Consider the following 7,144-nt stretch of genomic DNA (forward strand, 5'->3'; position numbering starts at 1 on the left):
CCTGTTCTGCATCACTGCATGTGTGAATATCACCCCAAGTCATTAACAGCGTAAAAGCCTCTACTCAGAAAAATAAACAATTCACAATAGGGAAATGGGATACCAGCAGTAATTCATATATACACAGTATAATTTCTAAAATATCTGGTGAGACTGAAACAAAAAGTAACTGAAGTCTGTCTATTTTCTTTCTTGAAAAAGCCCAGAATGGGGATTTCACACATCAACAAACTTTGCTTTTTTCCTACATCCCCAAAAGGCATCAGCCTGTGCCTGTGGGCTAACTAACCGACAAGAGAATCATCTCACTTCTGATCCGCCGCTCCCTTTGGCCCATTTCCTCCACCCCTAAATTAGTTGAATTTTCACAAAGCAGGAATACATTAGGGAGGGATCAGGGCAAATGGCACATTATGAATACTGTCAGAAGTGGCCTATTAAAGAGGAATCAGACATTATCGACGCCTACGTATCTGGAGAACAATCTCAGTTAAGTTAATAATGTGCAATTAATCATAGGTCACTTAGCGCAGGATGGGGTATAACATAGTGCAGTGGAACCAAGCCTAATCTGCTGTCCATCCGTCCAGAGGAAGAGAGAGATGGATGGAGGAAGGCTGGCAAACTGTAATCTAGATGGGGAGCTGGCTTTGGGTTTTGACAGCTCGCCAGATATGAAATGGCTGAGACTAACCACTTGTCACTAGCTTACAGCTTTACTCAGCAGGCCCTTGGGGTACTTGCCATCACATTCTTTGTGAGTACGCATGAGCATTTTTCATGTAATTTTGATCAATATTGTGATTATAAGTTATTACTGATGGCTACTGGGCAGCATGATGTTGCACAATGGTGCAGTTGTTAGCAATGTCACCTCACAGCAAGAAGGTCCTTGGATCAAACGTGAAAACGTGTACTTGTGGAGGTTACATGTTTTCCTCATGTTCAAGTTTCTTCTGGGTACTCTGGTTTCCAGGCATGCTGGGTATGCTGGACTCCTTCCATTGCCCTTACGAGTCGAGGTTAAACGCAGTGACCTTACATCCCTGGGCGTTCTGCCGTGAACTACTGCTCCTGAATTTGATTGCATCAAAGGCAGAAAACTAGTTTCCCCCAAAGGTAGAGTATAATTTACTAGCAATTCTTTGTACAGGCTACTTCAAAATTCAGATACATACTTAGTTATTCTCTCAACTGTCTGAAGCGCTGACTCTCAGAGAAAAAGGTAGAGAGTTTTGGAGAGACTTTTATATATCCAGGCGACGCCTTCTAATGGAGCTTAACTGATGGATTTCACACAGACTGGTATAGAGTTCAATAAGGATGCAAAAACATGTGACTACCTACTGCTGAGAAGCCCTTGTCCCAGACACATGGAAAATCCATGTTTCAAATGCATACATGTGTGGAACCAGTAGTGCTGTAAAATAACGTTATCACTGAATCAGCTATTCAAGACGAACATTTGTTGAAACATGCTATTGAGCTATTGATTTCTCAGTATCTTACAGAAAACTTGCATGTCCTATTTCCCCATCTGTCCTATAACTGGCGGACACAAAGTCAGTGGATATTAAACTAGAAAAACATCCACCATAAAAAATTAGGAATGTCTGGCTGCAATTGCCAAAGAAATCAACTTGTGGATCGGCGAACTGACCATCCGACCAAGCCTTGTAACCATCCTTAAGCACAGTCTCAAACGCAAAAATAAAATTTATTTATTTTACATTGTATTTATCATAGATAAGAGGTCATATATTACTAGATTTCCCACCCTTATATATCTTACTACTGTACAACATAAGTGGATAAAACTCGGCCCTTAATGCATCTACTGTATCTTGCCTCTAAAAGATACCGTGTTTTGATTTCCAAAAGGATTTAATATAGTGACAATGGAGAGACATGTAGTTATGAGAAGACAGACAGACAGAGGATAAGGGAGTATAATCTGATATCACAACAGCACTGGCAAGGAAATAGGAATTTAATCCATTGCTCAGTGACAGGGGAGAGACGGGAGGGACAGAGAAGACGAGGGAGAGGGAGAAAGTGCGAGAGAGAGGCGGAGGAAGAGAGGGAGTGAGAGGAGACAAGCAGGGGAAAAATTCACTTCCACAGTTGGCTGATCTAGGAAATCCTGCAATCTCGCAGCCTGCAGAAAGCAGAAGCAGATGAGCCATGTCTCTCCATCTCTCATCCTCCCGCTCTATCCATCTTCCTCCCTCCTTTTTCCTCTCTCCCTCATTCTCCAGACGAGTTGGCCCCTATCTTCTCTCTTCCTCCCTCACTCCTTTGTTCTTTCTCCTCCTGCTCACGATCTTTCGTTTCGCCTGTTTCTTTCTTTCTTTCTTTCGCCTCCACCTCACTGCACTCAGTCTGCCCCCTCCCCATCTCTCTCATGATGTCCAGAGCTGTTTGACTAGTGCTGAAGCCAGACTATAGCCCCCAGTGGGCTCATTTCACACCTCCAGGCTTGATGCCAGCCAGTCGGCCAGCCTGTGGTGTTACAACTGACAGACAGACAGCATCTTGCACTCTGCTGGCCCTGATTAGGATGCATACAGTGGACTGGAAGGAGGAATAGGATGAAAAATGAACGGTGACGTGTGGCAGGTCCAAACGCTGCATCCACCCCACCCCCCACCCTCACCCTCACCCCACTCCCTCACTCCACGTTTAGACGGACAGGGTGAGATGAGTTAGGGTACAGACATGGAGAAAAAGTGTGAGAATAGTTTTGTGGGTGTGCATGCCATGCTTGTCTGTGTGCATTTGCATTTATATTGTGTGTACCTATCCACATTGAAGCCTGTGTGCTACAGGAAGCGTCTGTACATTTACAGCTGAGTGAGTGTCTGCGTGCATGTGTGTGTGTTACGCCACAGAATACCAATTGCCAGCGATATAGCCAAAGCCTTCAGGCTCCTTCATTGTACTTCACAGCAAACCACCCATCACCAGTAAAAAGCCCACTTCCCTCCATAAAGACAATGAAGACAACTCTCCATGCTTGTAGAATAATAACGGAAGGGGGCTGTCACATATTACATAGCAGGTCAAGTATGGATGAGCATGTGTATTGTATAATGGCAGGAGTAAACGGCGCACAACAAGGACAAATTGAGATGCTCTAACAAAGCAATTACATCTTCTAATAAAGCTGTAATTGTGTTTCATTATGGCGAGACGACATCTATTTGCATCATCTTTTATTCCCTTGCTCATTGAGTGGTGCCTGCTCACTAACCTCTGACTGGCTCAAACAATGCTTATTATGCTTACGGTGGTGATCACACACAAACACAGGCAACACGTAAATGCATACACACACGCACACACGCACGCACACACACTCAGAGCCAGACAATGAAGTGAGGGAAGCCTCTAGTGTCACAGCGTAGATCTCTCCATTGAGAACCTGTAATTATAGACCCTGTCTCGAGATAAATCAATTAACACCAACATATAGCTTTTAATTTAATCCAGAGCTAATTAAAGTGAGGAGACATGCGGGAACGAGTGAGGGAGGGCGAGGGGAGGGGAGGAATGGGGTTGGGGGTGGGGGTGGCGGTGGCGGTGGTGGAGGTAAGATAGTACAGGAGGTGTGTGTATCTGCGGAGGCTGGGGGATTGTCTCAGTCCCTGGGTTCAACCACGCACGGCAGAGATGATTGAAATGAATTCCGCTGGCAGTTTGGTTCAGGGATCTCTGATGTTGGCTCAACATTACGAAACATCACCTGGAGCTGTCTGACTGACAGGTGACACTTTAATTGAAATAATCTAGTTGCTCATTAAGGGAGAAAGACTAAGCCTCGAAGAAAGCTGGAGAGAGACAAGAAAGTGTGTATGTGTGGGTGTAAAAACAGTCACACAGACAAAGAAAGTAATGGAACGATTAGCCTGGTAGGAGGCTCGTCTCTGTGCCCTGCGGATACAAGACAGAAGTGACACAGTCCTAGAGCTGCTAAGTGAGCCTCTTATTACACAGAATGGAAGACGAGGAAGTCATTCTTAGTTCTGCCTTTGCCATGCCAACTGCCTATTTATGAGATTGCTTGACACGATAAACCAAATAGATGCATTTTTAACGTCAAGACAGGCTGAATATGTGTGAGATGTGTCTGATAGAGACGGGATTGTGTGTGTATGTACAGAATGTGTTGTCTCACTGAGGAGGCCGGGCACATACATCCGCTCTCTAATCACGGCTATGATCTCCGCTGGTCGCAGTATAAAGCACGGTGCCGACGGAAATCGCACTGGTCTTCAATTTGCCCATCGCTGCGGCTTATGAGACGTAGTTCCGGTCGCACTTATTATCTGCTTTGTCAGTCCTACCACCCCATACCCCTATCAGCTCCCACCTCTCCATCTCAGCACGCTGAAGGCAGGAGGACTCGGCTGCACCATCTCATTCTAATAGAGATGGACAATCCATGTCCGTTGTTTAAAGAGATGTTTAAAGGTTAATAAATGCAAGTGAAAATTAAGTCTTGTGTTTGAGTTAGAGTCAAAGTCAAGTCTTAGTCATGGTTCAGACTCTATTATTGTTCAGTGAGTATGGGGCTGTTTCTAGAAATTTTGCAGCACATGGATTAGATCCTGTTTAGTATACCAACAGTATAGGCTATAAAACACAATATTCAATTTGGAATTGAAGTAAGTTTTTTACAGCAAACATTTTAACTTGTCATAGTAGGAAAAGAAGAGGTGATACTAATAACATTAACAATGGCTCTGTTATATTCAAGTGCCCCAGCAAGATATAACAGTGTGACAGTCAATCAGCATGCAAGATAACAGGACCCTGAAGCCCAAGCAGCTAAATGGCATTCAGCCATCATTCATTTAATTAATCAAATCTCTGCTTTCCCTGCTGTAACATATCAAACTGGCTCTTGTAATTCAAACTACTTTACATCCAATCATTTCCTAACCTGTACAGGGTTACAGAGGGTTGGGGCTTAACATGTTCACACAAATTTGCACCTACAGGCAATTTAGTTGGACAGTGAGAGGAAACCTACATAGACAATGAGAGAACACGAAAACTCATGTAACCAATGCAAATACATACATTAAGATGTATAGTAAGACACTTCCTTCTTTCTAAGTTCGTGCTTAGTTTACACCTTGATGATATTTGTAACAACATTAAAATTGGAGTCAGCAGTAGCATCAGTCAGAGATAAACAGACAGCTGAAATGTCTCAATACTTATAGTCAAGTCAAGTGACTTGCGGTCGCTGGCATTGTGTAGTTAGCTTGGTAATGCACAGAAGTAGGTGTGGGAAGGCAACTAAACCAGAAGGAGCTGTTGTCTGACTCAGCCTGGAAGGCATGTTTTATTGGAAGCAGCACATACAATTGCAGAGTTTAAAGTTGAGTTAAAAAAAATTAATCACTACAAAGAGTGGTTTGGCACTGTAATAGGGACTTTTCACTTGTGAACTGGATATAGCACAGCAAGTCAGCCTTGCAGCAAAATTGTCTCAGTAGCCAACATCAACAACAAAAAAAAATCCTTTTCAGTCCAAAAGCCAAAAGCATTTTTTCCGTAGGTTATCAATACAAAGGACACGTCTATGAAAGTGTGGCAGGACGCCTCAAACGACACACGGCACCAATTATTACTCTGTCTGTTATGATTTTTTTTAAACCATGAGATTTGAATATTTGTAAAACTGGCAGGGCCACAGAAAAAGACACTAAAGCCCATGTGCAGCCGGCCACACGATGTGGAAGCAAACCCAGGTAGGGAAAAATGATTTTTGCCATATGCATGAAGTGGATAACTTTCATGTATGGGTGCCGTATTGGAACACAGTAAACAAATATATGCAAAACTGAGAGTTTTCCTTTTTCTTTGTTACCCTAAAGTAAACCTAAAGAGAGAGAAAACAAAATAATGAGTAAAAGAAAAGAAAAACTATTGAACGACAGTGAACAGTGACAGATCTCTCTACTGCGCACTCTCATTACTCGGCCCCAGGACACACCGTGAGGTGACAGCACACATACACACGCACACGCGCTCATAAAAACACAAATGTACAATAGCACGTTTAATCCCACACTGCTCACATTGATCATCTTCCTTCTGGCTTGTCTGCCTTCACATTCAGTGCGGCTTTGAAACTGGTTGGCATTAATAGCTGGCAGATCATTGGGAAAAGAGACAGGAAGGGCAGGAATTTTGTGGCATCAATTAAGGCAAACTCTTGGCTCTGCGTTTGTTCCTTTGTCATCTATAGTTTCAATTTTAATTTGATCTCGTTTGCCAACATTCACCCCGGCAACAGATAATATTGGGCATTTCCATAGAAAGTAGCATGCAAAGATTTGGCGACTATGAAATATGTAATACAGACACAACAGCAGAATCTCATGAATAAAATAACTACTGGAAAAAGCTGAGAGCTGTTCATCTACATTACTATAAAATGATACCAATGTATCATGATCTTTACTTAAAGTGATTGAAGTTGGGACGTGGCTGCAGGGAAGCAGACTGAAGCATTGCCTGGTTATTTGGCTGACAAAGTTTCCTTTCAAACACACTGGGGTAATTAAAGTTACAATGAGGAGGACATTAGTTACTTTACACATGGGGGGGGGGGGGGGGGGGGGGGCAGAGAGAGTGATGCACACACAGGAGGACTTACAGAAAAAAGGAGACAGAAAGAAGGAGAAGACAGATCAAAGATAAATATATGATATACTATCTGTCCATCCAAATGTACTGCAGAGTATACGTCAACCAGCTACACTGCTCTTATGTTTCAAGCAAAGACATGAAAGGCCTGTTTTATTTAATAGTGTTCGCTATCATAATCCATATGGACACAACATATTGAAGGATTATATGTGTGTACATAGAGCACACGACCATTCTCGCCAGCCCTTTATGCCCTGGGGCATCATAAAATGCTCATTAATTCCTTAAATTAGCTTAAATGCCCTTATTGAACGCCACCTTCATGATTATTTTTTTACTTTATTAACTATTCCCTAAGTGGGCTGCCGGGGGTCCTGTCAGGTCAAAGGAATGGTGTGTGTGTGTGTTGTGTGTGTGTTGTGTGTGCGTGTGTGTGTGTCAAGGGAGAGGAGAATCCAGTGCAGAGGCAGACCTAACC

Source organism: Seriola lalandi, unplaced genomic scaffold (genome assembly GCF_002814215.2).
Source record: "Seriola lalandi dorsalis isolate HSWRI2012SDOR001 ecotype SW California unplaced genomic scaffold, Sedor1 jcf7180002054487, whole genome shotgun sequence".
NCBI classification, from domain to species: Eukaryota; Metazoa; Chordata; class Actinopteri; order Carangiformes; family Carangidae; genus Seriola; species Seriola lalandi.